The 18,952-nt window shown below is 45.1% G+C and overlaps 1 protein-coding gene across 4 annotated transcripts in view; it reads right to left on the bottom strand.

Annotated features, from left to right (window-relative positions):
* Positions 1–17,691, bottom strand: part of LOC147443601 (uncharacterized) — a 52,819-nt gene extending 35,128 nt beyond the window's left edge. For 3 of the 4 annotated variants that reach the window (XM_086526400.1, XM_086526399.1, XM_086526397.1), the window contains exon 1: positions 17,580–17,691. The gene's annotated coding sequence lies outside the window, so the exon portion shown is untranslated. The other variant, XM_086526398.1, reaches the window with a different exon arrangement.
* Positions 17,692–18,952: the final 1,261 nt, after the last annotated feature.

The following is an 18,952-nucleotide window of genomic DNA, read 5'->3' as shown; positions in this document are numbered from 1 at the left end:
GCACAAAGTGGTACAATGCGTATGCAATGGACTGATGCAACTTGGGACTATGCCGATGACGACGACGGTGATGACGACGACGACTTTAGGGCTGAAATCTGTGGTCTTCTACTGCTGAATTTCGGGGCTGTTTCGGTGGCTGAAAATGATTGTTTTGGCTGCGTTTCCGATGGCTGAAAATGGGGATCTTTTGCAATCAACTAAGGCTGAATCTGCTGCTTCTGATGCATGCTGAAAACGCTGAGTCTTCTGCTGCAAAAGGGCTGAAAACCAAAAACGATGGGCTGCCTTTATAACCGGCCTATACAACGTAGAGGGCGGTACTATTTCAATTACCTGTTAACTTTACACAGAGCACTAAGAAGGGAAGAGAACACAGTTGCGTCCAACGACTAGAATGTCACTGCGCACACGAGACAGACACCCTCTAGGCCCCAAAGACCGGCGCCCCTTTCGGTATTTCTTTATTCAAATTAAGGTAGACGATCCAACCACTTAGCACAAGCTTTCACAAAGCTGTCCAAACCTGGCGAGGGCTGAAAACGTAGGTTTTCGACCGGATTTCGACAACATAACGGCGCAAAAACCCCTGTAGGTCAAAAACACCTGTCTAGGACGGATTCCCTCGATATCTGGAAGCTTTCTGGTGAGCTGTCACAGAAATTCAGCGGGCTGTAATTCTCTGTTTTTCACTGCCGGGAGCCCAAAAGCCTGTACACGCATCCCAAGGCTCTCACGAGGCTCCCCCGATGTTCCCTTGCAGTTTAGGTGCAAAACCCTAAACCTGCAGAAAAACACAGCAGGCTGTAATTCCCTGTTTCGGATCGTTTTTAGCGGAGCGAACACGCCTACGCGTGTCCCAAGGGCTCCCGCACGCAATGGGACAGTTCCCCTGTGAATTGGATGAGTTTTCACGCGAGAAAACTCTCCAAACTCACAATCTTTCGTGATGGAACTGTGCGTACCTCTGGGGGATTAGCAATTAGCTAATCCGGTTCCTGTTCAGAAGGCTCTTGCCTTGGCAAACGCGCATAAACCCCCAGAACTGTACATAGGTCAAATGAGAAGGCCACTAGTGGGGCATAACATACTGTACGTAGGGGAGAAAGAGAGCAGTATGTAGCGTGCGGGGCATCACTCCCGTCACCATCCTGTGCATAGAGGGCAAGGTAAGCATTCCATAGCTTCTGTACCTGCTACAATCCACCTGAGGCTGAAAATGGCGCCCCCTTTGTTGATATGCAGCTCGTTTTTGCCTCCCAGAGTGGCAGAATCGCTCACAGGCTGACACGTCGCCCAGTTTCCGAGTTTGGGCTTTCCCTGCTAAAAATATCTCAACTGGTGCGTCAGTTGACTTGACAGCAGAGCAATAAAATGTTCTCCTTGTCATTCCAAAGCTAATGACGCGAACACATTTTCCGGTCAAAAATAGCAGTTCCCTAAATTTTAGGAGATGCTTCCATGGCGTCCCTATCGGTCTCCTGGCCATCATTGAAGACTACCATTTGACCAACATCTACAATGTGGGTTAATTTACTAGCCCCTTTCAACTTATAAAGTTGCAGTGACTTGACGAGTGGCCCAAATTCCAGTTTGGCGCACGCGAGCTTCCATACTCATCAGAATTCAGTGCTAACTGGCCCGGGCAGTCCCTGTCTAACCGACCTAGATCCCCGATGTGAGAAACCCATTTGGCTGCAGCCGTTTCACACTGGCCATGCAATGTCCACTTGCACCTTTTCAAGGGTTTTGGGACAAACAAGTAAAAAGAAAATAAATATATCTAATACTTATTTACGGAAGGCAACAGGAAAAATACACCTCCTGGTGACACACACCCACCCTTGAAATACTGCAAGCGACCTCGCTTGCATGCCAATAATACATGCGGATATCTCCTGATATCACATATATTCTATGATGGGAATCCAAGATATACATGCTTCCGGAAATGTAGCGTTGGACGATTAAACAATCCCACCAACCTGGCTACGACACATATATCAAGCATAGAAGTCTTCTAGTGTACTCTTGAGCACAAACTTCTCTAGCTAAATTCTGTATGGAAAGAGTAGATACAATTGCTTAACTACTCTCTTGAGCATCATGAACCATGCTCTTGCCTTGCTCCAAAAAGGCTGCATCAAGTCACTGTGGGTTCCATTTGAAAGGCTTCAAGATACAATTGCAATAGCTGAGGTGAATCAAGCAATTCAGACTCTTCCATCCATTTGGCATCTAATGATGGATAGTTCTTGAACTTCACCAAATAGCGTCTTGCAACCTTTCCTCTAACCTTTCTTTCTTTATGTGCCAATATCTGTTCAGGAACAAGGATTTCATCCAATTCTTCCACTTCGGGTTGTTCCTCATCAAGCATATTCTCAGGCACATCACCAACAAAGGGCCTTAGAAGGCTGACATGAAAAGCATTATGTATTTTCCAGCCTTCTGGTAGCTTTAACCTGTAAGCTACATCGCTGATCTTTTCTGAAATCTGAAAAGGACCATTATATCGCATACTGAGCTTAGGAAACAAGCGTTCCTTGCCTTTCCTTTTCCTTAACCTGGCCTTTTCAAAGCGCAAAAGTACCCAATCACCAAGTGAAAATACAAGTTCACGACGGTGACGATCAGCAGCTTTCTTTTGCTTAGCCTGAGTCTTCTCAAGAGCAATCTTTATCTTCGTGTATGTTTCATCCATATCTTGCACATACTTGTCTGCCTCAAATATCTTGTCCTTAGTCTGCAAAATGGGTGGGACTTTCTTTCCTCCTTCCACTATCTCAAATGGTGCCTTACCTGTTGATGTATGCACAGTGTTATTGTAAGCATATTCAACCAATGGGAGATGGTGTTCCCAAGTTGCCTTGTGCTCTGAGACATAACATTTGAGTAGGTCCAAGACAGTAGAATTTGCCTCTTCTGACTGTCCATCAGTTTGCGGATGAAACGAAGAAGAGAACTTGAGCGTAGTGCCCATGTTCTCAAACAATGCCTTCCAGAAAAGACTCGTCATACGTGGATCCCTATCACTGACAATTGACTGAGGCATCCCATGATATTTAAAGATATTGCTTATGAATATCTTGACCATGTGTTTTGGCTTTATCTTCTTCCTAACAGGAATGAAATGGGCCTGCTTACTGAACCTACAAATGATAGTCCAAATCCCATCATTTCCTGTTTGCGTCCTTGGAAGATCAAAGATAAAGTCCATTGCTATACTTTCCCATGGCCTATCAGGGATCGGAAATGGCTGCAACAATCCCGGTTGCTTTTGTCTGTCAAATTTGACTTTTTGGCATACTAAGCATGATCTTACAAATGTGTCAACATCTTGACGCAAAGCTGGCCAATAGAAGAATGCCTCAACCCCTTTCACTGTCGCATCAATTCCACGATGCCCAGCATAAGGTGGAGCATGACTTTCCATCAAAATCTTTGGCCGTAATTGTTTAGTAACGCATAACTTTCCATGCATCATGAGAAAGTCATTCTTAAGCATATAGTGCTCATGATGTTGCCCATCAACAAGCTGGTCATAGATCCTTGCAAAATCTGAATCTTCAGCATATTGTGTCTTCATTTCGTCTAGTTCACAATGGTACGGAATTGACACTGCTGAAATTTGGGGCTTTCGTGACAACGCATCAGCCACCACGTTCTTTTTCCCTTGCACATGCACAATCTGAAAATGGAACATTGACAAGATGTTTGCCCATCGCATGTGCTTCTCGGACAACTTTGTCTGTGTAAGAAAATATCGCAAGGTTTGATGATCCGTTAGGACAACAAAATCAGCCCCTAGCAAATAGTGTTTCCAACTAGTGAGAGCATGAATTACTGCCAGCAATTCTTTCTCATAGACTTGCAAGTTCCTTTCACTCTTCAAAAGAATTCTGCTCTCATATGCGACTACTCGGCCATTCCGCATTAGAACTGCACCAAGACTATGGCCACACGCATCACATTGAACCACAAAAGGTTTAGAAAGATCTGGCAAAATAATTACCGGATCTGAAGTCAGCTTCTCTTTCAAGTGTTTGAACGCTAAAATTTCCTGGGCTGTCCACTTGAAAGTAACTCCTTTTCCTGCAACGGCTCAATCATGCCCTATGTAGGAGGCTGAAAACCCTGTGTCGGACCCTGTAAGAATTCCTACATCCTTGGGTTGTTAGCCAACTGCTGAAACATGTCCATGCAACAACGCAGTTGAGTTCTAAACAACCTGTCCTCTTCTTGAAGAGTTGAAGGAATTTTCTCTGTGCCATGTGAGGAAGATCCCTCTTCAAGTACTTGGTCTCTCTTCTCTGCCATATCGGCAAGCTCTGTGTTGCTTTCACCCACAACAATCCACGCTGCACTTTTTGAAGAAGAAGTGACTATCCCGTCGATGGAACCATATAACCGGCCTATACAACGTAGAGGGCGGTACTATTTCAATTACCTGTTAACTTTACACAGAGCACTAAGAAGGGAAGAGAACACAGTTGCGTCCAGCGACTAGAATGTCACTGCGCACACGAGACCGACACCCTCTAGGCCCCAAAGACCGGCGCCCCTTTCGGTATTTCTTTATTCAAATTAAGGTAGACGATCCAACCACTTAGCACAAGCTTTCACAAAGCTGTCCAAACCTGGCGAGGGCTGAAAACGTAGTTTTCGACCGGATTTCGACAACATAACGGCGCAAAAACCCCTGTAGGTCAAAAACACTTGTCTAGGATGGATTCCCTCGATATCTGGAAGCTTTCTGGTGAGCTGTCACAGAAATTCAGCGGGCTGTAATTCTCTGTTTTTCACTGCCGGGAGCCCAAAAGCCTGTACACGCATCCCAAGGCTCTCACGAGGCTCCCCCGATGTTCCCTTGCAGTTTAGGTGCAAAACCCTAAACCTGCAGAAAAACACAGCAGGCTGTAATTCCCTGTTTCGGATCGTTTTTAGCGGAGCGAACACGCCTACGCGTGTCCCAAGGGCTCCCGCACGCAATGGGACAGTTCCCCTGTGAATTGGATGAGTTTTCACGCGAGAAAACTCTCCAAACTCACAATCTTTCGTGATGGAACTGTGCGTACCTCTGGGGGATTAGCAATTAGCTAATCCGGTTCCTGTTCAGAAGGCTCTTGCCTTGGCAAACGCGCATAAACCCCCAGAACTGTACATAGGTCAAATGAGAAGGCCACTAGTGGGGCATAACATACTGTACGTAGGGGAGAAAGAGAGCAGTATGTAGCGTGCGGGGCATCACTCCCGTCACCATCCTGTGCATAGAGGGCAAGGTAAGCATTCCATAGCTTCTGTACCTGCTACAATCCACCTGAGGCTGAAAATGGCGCCCCCTTTGTTGATATGCAGCTCGTTTTTGCCTCCCAGAGTGGCAGAATCGCTCATAGGCTGACACGTCGCCCAGTTTCCGAGTTTGGGCTTTCCCTGCTAAAAATATCTCAACTGGTGCGTCAGTTGACTTGACAGCAGAGCAATAAAATGTTCCCCTTGTCATTCCAAAGCTAATGACGCGAACACATTTTTCGGTCAAAAATAGCAGTTCCCTAAATTTTAGGAGATGCTTCCATGGCGTCCCTATCGGTCTCCTGACCATCATTGAAGACTACCATTTGACCAACATCTACAATGTGGGTTAATTTACTGGCCCCTTTCAACTTATAAAGTTGCAGTGACTTGACGAGTGGCCCAAATTCCAGTTTGGCGCACACGAGCTTCCATACTCATCAGAATTCAAGTGCTAACTGGCCCGGGCAATCCCTGTCTAACCGACCTAGATCCCCGATGTGAGAAACCCATTTGGTTGCAGCCGTTTCACACTGGCCATGCAATGTCCACTTGCACCTTTTCAAGGGTTTTGGGACAAACAAGTAAAAATAAAATAAATATATCTAATACTTATTTACGGAAGGCAACAGGAAAAATACACCTCCTAAAAATACACCTCCTGGTGACACTTCCTAGCGTTAGTGAAAACGCTATGCAAATCTGATGTGCTGGCGATGCGGGAAATCTGCAAACACTAGGGACTGGAAATGATGGCGATCATGGGAATGCTGAAAACCCCAAGTGAGGGAAATGCCCGACGATGAAGGAAAACCAAAAACGTTGGGGGTACTAATGGGGTTCTTGCTGAGAAGGTGCCTGTTGAGCGGGAAGCTCCTGCTGCCTCTTCTGCCAGAAAGTGCTAACTTGGGTTTGCTTATGTATTGACTTAGCAAAATTGCCCTACCTACTTTTGTTGGAAAGTCACTTAAAAATAATAAGTGAAAATACCAAAAATAGGGAAAATAGGCTAAATGCACTGGAAAATTCCCCTGACTAAATCTGATGGATTCTGAAGGGAATACTCATGATCATGCTGTGTGCAACCAGAGGATATGCATCTACACTAAGTGACTGGGCATGCACGGTCTACGAACAGACTCACAAAAGTGCCAGATCACTGCTAATCTAGACTTGACTGGACTAACTGAACCCTGATCATGGTGTAGCTTGTCCACGGACACATAATGTTGGATGTGTCACGTGACAACAACAAGGGCAACTTTCGGTCATCCCGGAGCTTTCCAATGACCCAAGTCAAGCAAGCTGGCATACAATCTCGACTCGGTGAAAATGGCTTCCAAGTCTTGAGCCTACTGTAGCGAAAGGATGGGAGTCACATGCGATGAGAACAATTGACCGAGAGCTTTCCAACGACCCAAGTCAAGCAAGCTGGCATATAATTCCGACTCGGTGAAAATGGCTTCCAAGTCTTCAGCCTTCTGTACCGAAAGGATGGGAGGCACATGCGATAGGAACAATTGACGCGCTGGCAAGCTTCTCATGTGGGAAGTAAGGGAGCCTCAAAAAGCTTGCTAAAATGCGAGTGCATAGCCTAAGCCAACTCCAGTAGGAAAGAGGTCCACTCCCTGGATGGAAGTTTAATTCTCTTGATAGCTTGCGACTGCCGAGAATGATGCAAGTGCTGGAAGAATTGTTTCGAAGCACAGCCTTTATCAATACAAGCCTGTTGGCGAGCGCGAGTCTGCCACTTGGCCAATTTCCTCTCATCATTAAGACGTAACATTAGTACGGGTAGAAAGCAACTCAATCAACTGAATCTCAGTAAGAGAGGAAGTGTTGGACAAGTGCATCAACCTTTGACAATCTTTTGCCTACTGAACTTGGCCTCCCAACTATGACAAATAAAACCTGCATAATCTTGGACAACACATTGAACACCCATAACAAAGCGAAACCAGGCTGCGTCTGTTACAGGCTTGGGCACCCCAAGTCAGGAATCAGGCACGACACACGAGAGAATCACTTAAAATAATTCACAATTTTAAATCACAGCTCAATTCGAGACGACATGGCCCGGTGTAGTTCCGTGCCCAGAGGTATTGGCCACAAAACCTGGCGCCCCTTTCGGTATTTCTTTATTTTATTGAATCTTGAGCAAAGTACAACACCCATCGGGGTCCTCGGCTCTTAGACTCTACGTCCAAATGCTTTGAGGCCCTTAGGGCTCTTTTATTCTTACAAGGATACCAAAAGCAGAGCCCCAAAATCTGTTAAACTCAAAAGCAATTTGTTCCAAAAGCAAATAACTCAAAATCTGCCAGTAAAAGCATCCAGCACAAAAAGCGGAATTCCATACAATCTATCATTCAGCAGTGCAAATTACGTACGTCCGTACAGTCTGCCACGTCAGCATCGTACTGCCACGTCAACGGGCCACATCATCGTTTTCGTACGGCCTGTCCACGTCAACCAGTCAACGGAAAGTTTGGGTGGTCCTGCCACGTCATCACTTTGTGACATACCCCCCTCTTGAAAGAATTGTAATCGCCCTCGATTACGCCTACAAAACAGATAGAGGCCATAAACCATTTCAACAGACACTGACTCTTAAGTACCAATGCACTAGACACGACACATCTAGCACTTGTACAAAGACAACAGTCACATCACTGCACATGACATCACTGGACATCACATGACAAATCAATCACAAAAAATTCATTCCAAATCTTAGACCATGACTGCCAGCAACGTATTTAGTTACCACATCTAGATCCATTTCGAACCTCACTGATGTCGGGTTAACTAATCCTATATTGCGATCATGTCTATAGAGATTTTCAACTCAAGCATTGTCGTGTGCAAGTAATCATTTTCGGGGATCCCAAGTCGAAGTACTTCTCTCATAAAGTCATTCAACAGAATACTATCAACCCATCAGTATCCCTGAAATCCAAAGGAAAATCAATGACTTTATTCTTTCTAGGTAATATGTGACAAAGGAGCAGAGTAACTCCCCTCTTGTGCAGTCCTGCCTGCACCAGATTCAACCCGTTGATCTGTGGGAACTCATGGAATAGCCACTGCTAGACCAAAAGCGTCAACGTAAAGTTCCAAATCTGAGGAGTATCTGCTACGTCGTCCTCCTCCATTCATTTCGCATTCAATGTCAGACGGTTCTTATCTAAGATCCACAATTCACTTTACCTTTCTCTTTCCTGTCTTGGAAAGTCAGTATCTGTTCCTGAACGAGTATCTTCTCGCTCTTTTTGAGATTCAGTTCATTCGGGAGTTGTCACTGCTCCAAAGTCATCATCATCTCATTCTTTATTTTGTTCCGTCTTTCTTTCTAGATCCTGTTATCTATTCGCAAATAGCAAGTTCTTCCATACCACATTGGCTTCATTCAAAATTCATGATACTTATCGAGTTCAATCTGGAGCGGTCATTGCTCGCAATTGCATTCATCATCATCGATTTCACCTGTTATCTGCACACAACTAGAAAGTTCTTTCAAACAACATTAGTCTCATATATAAATGAGATTTACCTTGGGAAATTCCTGTTTCAAAGTTCTTCATTCACATATTTAGTTCATACTGAACACGGTGTTTCAATCATATAGTCACCTTATCCGTCCAAAAGTCTTGATGCACCTAGATCCCTATGTAGCCATCTCATCCCGCAGGAACTCTTGATGCGCTCACCACAGTATCCAATCATCTCATTCATATGGGAGTCTTGATGCACCAGAATCATTCAACATGCATCATCATCCATTCAAATTCATCATTCTTTCTTGAATCGAAAGGATAACCGATTCATTCCTGAGCTGTCGTCGCTCTCGATCTCACCATCTCATCCTTGATTTCACCTACAAAGCAGGCAAGGAGATAGCTCACCTCGTTGCAAAAGAGTGGATGTCCGGCTCCATGCTTCCCAATCCATATATAAGCGAGTAGATTGTCAGTACATCAATATCCCTTTCGGTGTCCTTTCCAGTATCTGGTTCATCTTCAAGTCAACGATTCTGTTTCAGCTCTTCCTGCGAGTAAAGATTCCGCTTTTCTGCATCGTCTGTCCTTTCACCTTTCCACCCCATCCTGAAAGGAGACTCAATGGTCTCACGCCATCTCAAGTGAATCTCATCAATCGGGTAATTCTTCAGGTGTTTCGCAAATCTCAGGTCTCTGGAGTACTTCATCAATCTTTTCACACCCATGTCAACCTGCAATGGACGCTTGTATTCTGCTCAGGCAAACTTCTCCACCCAAAAAAAAAAAATCGAAAGTCTTTATTCTTTTCTTCAGTTCCCACGCCGCTCATCTTTTCTTTGCCTTCCCGTTGAGAGGTGTTATCTCCCTCAGGTTCTTCAAGAACCCATGTGTAATTTGGGGTTCTTTATGGCTTATGCCCTGTAAGACAGAGCGATGAAGTCAGGAGCGCGCCCGATGCATGATGAAGGGTGGGAATGGCTAATAAGTTAGGGGTCAGGACACGAAGAAATAACAATTGCCCAAGTGCCCTGTTTGCTCTTTGATACGACCGGTATGCTTTGAGAAAAGCACACGCCTAATGCTATGATACCACTGTCACAAGCTTGGGCACCCCAAGTCGAGAATCGGTCACAACACGAGAGAATCACTTAAAATAATTCACAACTAGCAAAGTACAACTCCCTCGGGGTCTTCTACTCTCAAACTCTACGTCCAGATGCTCTGAGAAGTGAGGCCCTAAGGGTTCTTTTATTCGTACAAGGGATGCCAAAAGCAGATCCCCAAAAGTTGTTAAACTCAAAAGCAATTTGTTCCAAAAGCAACTGACTCAAAATCTGCCAATAAAAGCATCCAGCACAACAGAGTGGAATTCCGTACAATATGCCACATCAGCAGGCCACGTCATCGTTTTCGTATCGCCTGTCCACGTCAGCCAGTTAGCGGAAAGTCCGGGTGGTCCCGCCACGTCATCACTTTGTGACAATGTACATATCAAGATGCATCTGCAGCTGGTTGCTACGAGTTCTCTCCGTCGTTCCCAGCATGTGGTGCATCAATTAGGTGGCCATGGTGATGCCTACGCGTGGCTCTTGCCCGATGGTACGCGGCCCTTGCTCAACCATGTAACATGGCTAATATTTGGAAGGGATAAGCACCTCCCCCTGTGGGCCCTCTGGTGTGTCGAAAAAAAAAGATGCATCTGCAAAGTCAAAGGCGGGATTATATCCCCAATCATAGAGCGGAAAAGATCATGCTTAAGATAAGCATTATTGACATGCAAAAGATGTTTCCTAGGAAGGGAGCCGTCAGCAGAAAAAGATCCGAAGCGCAATTTCAAACAAATGGGAGCATGATCTGAGAGGCACAGGGTGTAATCAATCCTTACGTCACATACAAAGTCATCATACTACTGCATATTGAAAAGATACTAGCGATCTAGTCGAGCACGATACATGGATTGAGCATTATGTTGAAATGTGAATCCAGGATCATCCGCATTCAAAAGAGACAATAAATTCAAACCATGACAAGTCAGCATAAAATGATCCCATGATTGGCATTCCACCCGAAGCATATGAGAGCGCCCAGTAGTATTGTCTATGATATTCGGAGCATTATTAAAATCCCCACAGAGAAAAGAATTTGGAACACCAAGAATACAAGGAGACGCCACTCCACAACCGTGCTCGATCAACACACGCTCTGTATGCATATAATCCACCGAATTCAAATACTTCCCCATTAACAATACATTGGACAACCATCCATCTCCCATCGGGGTCATTGCAGACCAAAGTCAAGAAGAGCTCATGCCGAACGAGCATGAGCACTCCAAAAAAACCAGTCGATACACATAATGAAACCGGCCTGTTCAATCCAAAAAGGACGGTAGACTTTACTTTAAACCTTGATTTAGCTTTCACCCATTATTAGTCATCTATTTTACCTGTACTTTCAAGACACAACAAAGGGGAGAGGGATACAGGCTGCTAGATTGCACCTGTATGAGTAGACGGACACCAGATTGGCCCCTAACTTAGGCGCCCCTTTCGGTATTTCTTTATTGTTCAAAAGAGGGAATAAACGTTGTGGTTCCCTACAAGCTGCCCCGCACAAACTCGGCTCAATTTCCACTGTTCCAGCCCGATTTCGACAGCATAACTGTACTAGAACCCTTCACAGTCAATATTCCCACGCATTGGCCGACTTTCCCGACGCATACGGGCACTTTGCAAAACCTGGCGAGAATCTGCAGCACGCTGAATTCTCTGTTTTCAGCCCTGAAAATGCGCCAGATCGCCTGTACAGCGGTCCCCTTGCGTCCCCGAACCTCCTGGGGGTACTAGGGTCCGTTTAGGGCCAAAACCCTAAACCTGCAAAAATACACAGCAGGCTGTAATTTACTGTCTCAGGCTCCGTTTCGCGTGCCGGTCACATCCTTAGCAAGTCCTCGAGCTCCCGCACCTGTAGGGCTACTTGCCCTTTGAATCGGACGAGATTTCTGGCATGAAACCTCTCCGAATTCACCTGTACCTGCGGGGGGATTAGCCGCTAGCTAATCCAGTACCTGTGCAAGAGGCTCTTGCCTCGGCAATCGCGCATGAACCCACACAACTGTACATTGGTCAAATGAAGAAACCACTAGAGGGGCATCACATACTGCCAAAGGGGAGAGAGAGGGCAGTGCGTAGCGTGCAGGGTATCACTCCTGGCACCGCACTGTGCATAAGAGGGAAAGCAAGCACTCCATAGCTCTTAACCTGTGACAAAACTGAAAATGAGGCTCTCCCTCCTTCAAATTCAGCGCCACTTCTTGTTGCGGGAAAGTGCACCAGAAGGTGCCACTTGGCACATTTATAAGCATTTTCTCGTTTCGGGGTTGCCGCCTAAAAATCTCTCAACCGGTTGCCCAATTGACTTCACGACAGAGTAAGAAAATGTTCCCCTTGTCATTCCGGAGGTAATGACGCAAACACATTTTCACGTCCCAAAATAGCAGTTCCCTAAATTTTAGGAGATGCTGCCATTGTATCTTTCTAGGTCATCCGACCCTCTTTGTACACTGCGGTCACATCCAGAACTGAAATGTAGCCTCTGTAGCAAAGGATTCCACTTTGGCTAGTCAATGACCCCACTTGGCTAACCATAGTCCTTGTCCAACCTTAGTGCTCTCTTGCCCTCAGGCATGGACTCCCTCTGGACAGTTCCACACTAGCTATGCAATGCAGGGCAGTTAGATTTCCCGAGGGGTGTTTCCAAAAAGTGAAAGTAAATAGATAATAAGAAAGAAATCAACAAAAAGGATAGATAGTAGTCACACGCTGGTGACACATAAGCCATCCAATAACCGGCAAATAAGGAAGTTTGTCCAACGAAATGGTGTTGGTTATGCTCTCAAAGAACAACTATGTCCGCCTTACATAGTGCCAGGTAAGTCGCCACTTGTCGTGGTTGCATAACCCCCCGCACATTATATGAAATGCAATTCAAAGAACTATGCATTCCGAACAGTATATTGTCACGTGACACATCCAACCCTATGTGTCCGTGGACAAGCTACAACATGATCAGGGTTCAGTGAGTCCAGTCAGTCTAGATTAGAAGTGATCTGGCACTTTTGTGAGTCTATTCGTAGACCGTGCATGCCCAGTCACTTAGCATAGATGCATATCCTCTGGTTGCACACAGCATGATCATCAGTATTCCCATCAGAATCCATTAGAATCAGTTAAGGGATTTTTCCAGTGCATTTAGTCTATTTTCCCTTTGGCATTTTTCACCTATTAATTTAAGCGACTTTCCAACAAAAGTAGGTAGGGCAATTTTGCTAAGTTTGTATATAAGCAAACCCAAGTTAGCACTCAATGGCAGAAGAGGCAGCAGGAGCTCCATGCTCAACAGGCAATTTCTCAGCAGAACCCCCTAGGAGACCTAGCGTTTTTGGATCAGAAGCCTAAAGCTAGCGTTTTGGGATCAAATCAGCCCTAGCGTGTTGGTGCACAGCAGATCAGCCCCGGCGCCATCGCTACACAGCAGATCAGCCTAGCGTTTTTGCATTTGAAAAACCACGGCGACAGAAAGACCAATTTCAGCCCCTAGCGTTTTTTATTTGCAGCACAACCTCAGCGTTTTTGCAGATCATCGCGACGAAACATCAAGGACCACCAGCGTTTTCAGTTTTCAGCCTTTAGACATCACAGATCAAGTCCCGAACCTCGCAGATCTCACCTTCCCGCAACAGTTCCTCACCGCACGGTCAGTTTCTGCCATGTTTACAGTTTCAGCCCGGAAAAAGCAGATTTCAGCATCTGCGTTTTCAGCGCGTCGTCGTCGCATCGTCACCATCGACATCGCCACCGACATAGAGTCAGAATTCAGCAGATAGAAGATTGGCAGATTTCAGCCCATAGCATTTTTGGACAGCAGATAAAAGATTGCAGATTTCAGCCCTTAGGTCGACTTCGTCATCACCGTCGTCATCGTCGACATAGCCTAGACTTGCATCAGTCTCATGCATACCATTTGTACCAGATTGTGCAATCATAAGTAGACCACTCTCGCCGATGAGAGTGGGGCCTTCGGAGGAGGGTTTTATAACGTCTCTGGTGTCGTATCTCTCTTCTCTCTCTATCTCTCAATCTCATACGACTCCATATGAAGCATGGCATGATAGAAAGCCTTCTATTGAGCACATGCTTGTTTTTGGTTGTTTGGCATATGCTTTGGTGCCATAAATGCAGGGCATGAAATTGGATGATAAGGCTGTCAAATGTAGTTTTGTTGGTTATAGTGCTGAAAGCAAAGGTTACAGGTTGCATCAACCCCAAACAAAGCGTATCTTGGTCTCACTGGATGTTGTGTTTGTGGAAGATTCTGTTCAGCACTTGTTGTCATGTACTAGAGACAGTAATGTAAGGTCATAAGACATTTATGACACTTTGTTGTCTCTTTTCAGTGGTGGAAGTTTGAATGTAGATTCCAATGAGGCAAATATACAGTCTATGGGGGTTTCTGAAAATGTTACAGATCAGCCTAGTACTCATACAGATGTACATGATGTACTTGAGGAGGAAAGGGCTGAGAATGAGCAAGCTAGAGGTATGCCTAAACGGCTGGTGCATACTTTGCGTGACAATAAATTGGATGCACCTTTGTCTAGTCGGACTCGTTCAGGTTCTCGCCATGCATCTTATGCATCAAATTGTTAAGCTTTGGCCATGTCTAGCTTACATGATGTTGAGGAACCTCTGTCTTTTGATGAAGCACAGAATTCAGAAAATTGAATGGCTGCCATGAAATCAAAATATGATGCACTTATAGAAAATGACACTTGGACTTTAGGTGATTTGCCTCCTGGCAAAAAGACCATTGGTACGAAGTGGGTTTACAAGTTGAAACGCAAGCCGGATGGTGAGATTGATCGCTATAAGGCTCGACTTGCTGCAAAAGGTTATGCACAGCAAAAAGGCATAGATTATGAAGAGACTTTTGCTCCCACTTGTCGTATGACTACTGTGCGTTTTCTATGTGCATTGACAACTCATTTTGGTTGGGATGTACATCAGTCAGACATTGTTACTGCTTTCTTGAATGGTGGCATATTTGAGGAAGTTTATGTAACGCAGCCTCGCGGTTTTGTCAAGAAAGGACAAGAAGATAGAGTGTGCAAATGTAAGAAAGATTTGTATGGGTTGAAGCAATCTCCTCGTGCTTGGTATGAGTAGACCGACACTCATTTGGTCAAACAAGGCTTTCGTAACAGTCCAACAGAAAGCACATTGTATGTAAAGCGTGAGGGTGATCTACTTCTCAATGTGGTTCTCTATGTAGATGATTTGTTGATCATTGGACCAAAAGAGAGAGATACTATTGAATTTAAGGCTGATTTGAATGCTACTTTCAAGATGAAAGAACTCGGGTTGTTGCATCGTTACTTGGGTATACAATTGAAGCAGTGTGATGGTGGTATTGCCTTGTGTCAGAAAAGTTACATAGAGACATTGATATGTAAGTCTTGACTTGAGGATTGCAAACCTATTGCCACTACCATGGAAATAGGTTTAAAATTGAGTCTTCATGATGCTGGTGATCTTGCCGATGTCACTCTTTACCAAACTGTTGTTGGCTGCCTCATTTATGTATACAACACAAGGCCGGATATTCAGTTTGCAGTCTCACAGGTCAACAGATTCATGCATAGCCTAGGGTCTAAGCATTGGCACGCTGTCAAGAGGATTTTTCGCTATTTAAGTGGCACTTTACATCTTGGCTTGTTTTATCCCAAGAGGGGATCATTGCCGCCAAATTTACATGCTTTTTCAGACTCAGATTGGGTTGGTTGTTCTTAGTACTTACACACGAGTGTCCACAAGTGGTTTTTGTTTCATGCTTGGCAGCTCATGGATATCATGGTTGAGCAAGAAGTAAGCTACTGTGGCCACTTCCAATTGTGAGGCTGAGTACAACGCAATCTTCACAGCTACGATTGAGTGTGTATGGCTCAGATGCCTTATGGCTGATTTAGGTGTTAAGACAGGACACTGCCAACACTATCTACACTGACAATCAGAGAGCATTGGCAGTTGCGAGGAACCCAATTTTTCATGCTCGCACAAAGCACATTGAGGTGCATTACCACTATGTCAGGGAGAGGCTCTTAGCAGGAGAGATCAGCTTGGCTTATGTGCGAACACAGGACAACCTTGCAGATCGTTTCACAAAGGCATTGTCTTGTGAGAAGTGAGAAGCTTTCCGCAAAGCTTTGGACTCACTCCCCTTTGTGGACTGATCATGTCATCAGGGCATGGCACTTCCCTATACTCTAAGTGCAAGCTCTCGTTCACCGCATCACTCCCCGGGGAGATTTGTTACCATATACATGTGGTAGTGATGTGTGTGAACACACTTAGGACTGCCAAGGCATTTTTTCCCTCGCTAGGAGGTGCATTGTATATACGCCCATCACTCTAGGGCTATCAATCATTCCATTGCACACTAAGTAATATACTCTTTGTTGTGTGCCAGAGCTTCCTTCGTCTTCTCCAAGCTGTGTGTGTTTTCTTGCAACCCTAATTCCAACGCTTTTATGCACTGGTGCCTTTAAATTTGAGGCCTAGCCTTAGTTGTAACTCAGTTTATGATCGCGTGACGGCACAATTGTAAATAAAGAAATATCGCAAGGGGTGCTCGCTTGAGGGTCGATACTCTCTAGAACAGAACTCCGCCGCTCTCGTGTTGTCTACGTACGAAGTGCAAGTGTGATCTCCTCGTTTCTTTTCAAGTCTTTCAATGCAAATTTACATGTTTCGGTGAGTCATCCATTCAATGGGTGATTATAACAAGCGACAAAAAAGCCACAGAGTTTTCTTGTGAGATGCAATGACCGCTAAGGTAGGCTCCCCTTGCAGTATTTGTTTACTGTATCACTGTCAAGCAACATAGGACAACTACTTTCTACTCAAAGAGACCATTCACATAATTTGAGCGTGTCTGGCACACTCGCCTCGCTGAAAGGTAGTCGACTCTCAAAAGCAATATTTTAGTAAAAACAACTTGTACACAAAGTTCCCACATAAGGGCTGCCAATAAGAGTTTCTGCAATGGGACAGCTATGTCATCAGTCGCACATCATCAAAGCGTCCTTACAGCAGTGTCACGTCATCAACCAGCATCCGTATAACCTCCACCCATACATCTGGCAGTGCCATTTCATAAGTTTGTGACAGACCCACGTCAAAGAAGGAATATCCAAAGATTAGGGCTGTCGAAACAGATATAGCACGAAGATCAGTTGACACTAACACCATGCAAAGATTGCCACCACCTAGATAGTACAGGCATGGCATACACTGAGACACTGTCGAAAAGAGTAGAAATGCAAGCAGTACAAAAAGGCATGGAAGCGAAAAGCTCATAAATGTTCAGGTCCTTTTCTATCCAATTTAGGCTTTGAAACCGTGACTCCTCAAACAGAATAACTCTTATCCGATCAATACTTTCCTCAGCAGGAATATTATGAGATGAATGGCTTACCAAGCCCACCTATGTCTGCATAAGGTCTTCAATGTGAAGAAGAAGCCTGACCAAAAACCAGGGATAGCAAAGAGGACACCAGGGCCAGACATTAATGAATGATCTCACCAATGCCAGAATGTATGGAACGCAGCTCACGTGTGTGTACACAAGCGTGCCGTTGAGCGGATGAACATTTCTGTTCTCTCAGAGAGAGAGAGAGAGAGAGAGAGCGAGCGCGCGCGTTCACTTCAAAACTTTAAGCCATGATCTTACCTGGCGATGGTAGCTGCCACCGAGAGGAAGCAGAGCACACGAGCTGCGACTGTGTTCTTGAAACAAATGAGTTGTCTCAACAAAGCTCTAGTCATTCGATTTTTTTTAGTTTATTTTTTATGTTTTGGGGGTGGGTTGTTTTTTTTTTTTTTTTGGGGGGGGGGGGGGGGGGGGGGGGGGGGAGGGGGGGTTTACCTTGTTTTGCCGGGGTATACTTTTGTGTGCATGAATTCAGCATAAAGGATACAGGGGCAGGAATGGGGCGGGTCCCTATTTGTGGGCTCGTCGACCCAAAAAGGTTGCTAAAATTGGGACACCGAAAAGTGGAAAGCTCCGTGGTTAGAGCGGCTGAGTCATAGCCGTTGGATCAATGCTCAAGTCACACTAGCAGCAATGTCCAAGAATTGGCCCCAAGTTGTAGCACTGTTGGTTCTCTCTTTTGATACACGGGACAATAAAGAATGAGGACGGTCTCAGCATATGAGCTATTCATTGCACCATCGCTTATGTTGCAGATAGCCCTTGCTTGCAGCTATCGATTGCGCCCCTCCACTCTCAAAATAGAGAACCACCCACAAAATGCACCCAGCAGATCCTTAAAGGTATTTAATATGGCCCCTTTACCCTAGGGGTGTCATTTGCCCCTTGGAGCAAAGCCTGGGTGAATACCGCATCAGGCAATGAGGGGTGGTGGGTTCGAGTCGTGACGGACACCGTTTTTTTTAAGCCATCCATGCTCCTCAGAATGGCCACCTTCACTTCTTCATAGATCCCACTACCCAAGGGTCCCCCCTAAGATATAGTGTTAGGGGGAGAGCACTCAATACTAAGCAACACCTAGCATACAATTTACCCAAAATGTGGGTTGTCCTCCTATTTTGATCTTAAAACTATGGTGTAGGTTGTTGTCTAGCATAGCCTCTGGGGCCAAGGGAGATGAACAACAGTAGAGCACGAGTAGAGGTAAGCGATGAAGAGGTTCGCGTACAAGCAGTATGCAAGACAAGAGAGCATTGTATTAACCAAAGCTTACATATTTAAAGACTAATAGTGCCCAACCACCATTATATGCATGTAATCTTAACTACTAAAGTTTATGCATGGTTTAAGGGATGAATCCCTCTTGGAGTTAGGGTGAGGAATGCACTCAGAACTTGGAGATAGAGAAGAATCTCAAGGCACACAATACAATATGTGTCTACTACGTGTGTGAATACATTATGAGATAGCTATACAAAGGACAAGGGAAAAATATCTCCTAGTGAGGGAAAAAAGTGCCTCGATGGTCTTAAGTGTGTTCACACACATCAATACCATATTCATGGTAGCAAATCCCTCTTGAGAGTGATGCGGTGAACGAGAGCTAGCACACA

The sequence above is a fragment of the Adiantum capillus-veneris genome, chromosome 13, assembly GCF_014529385.1.
Source record: "Adiantum capillus-veneris isolate H3 chromosome 13, ASM1452938v2, whole genome shotgun sequence".
Classification (NCBI taxonomy): domain Eukaryota; kingdom Viridiplantae; phylum Streptophyta; class Polypodiopsida; order Polypodiales; family Pteridaceae; genus Adiantum; species Adiantum capillus-veneris.
This window is presented reverse-complemented; position numbering and strand designations above follow the sequence as displayed.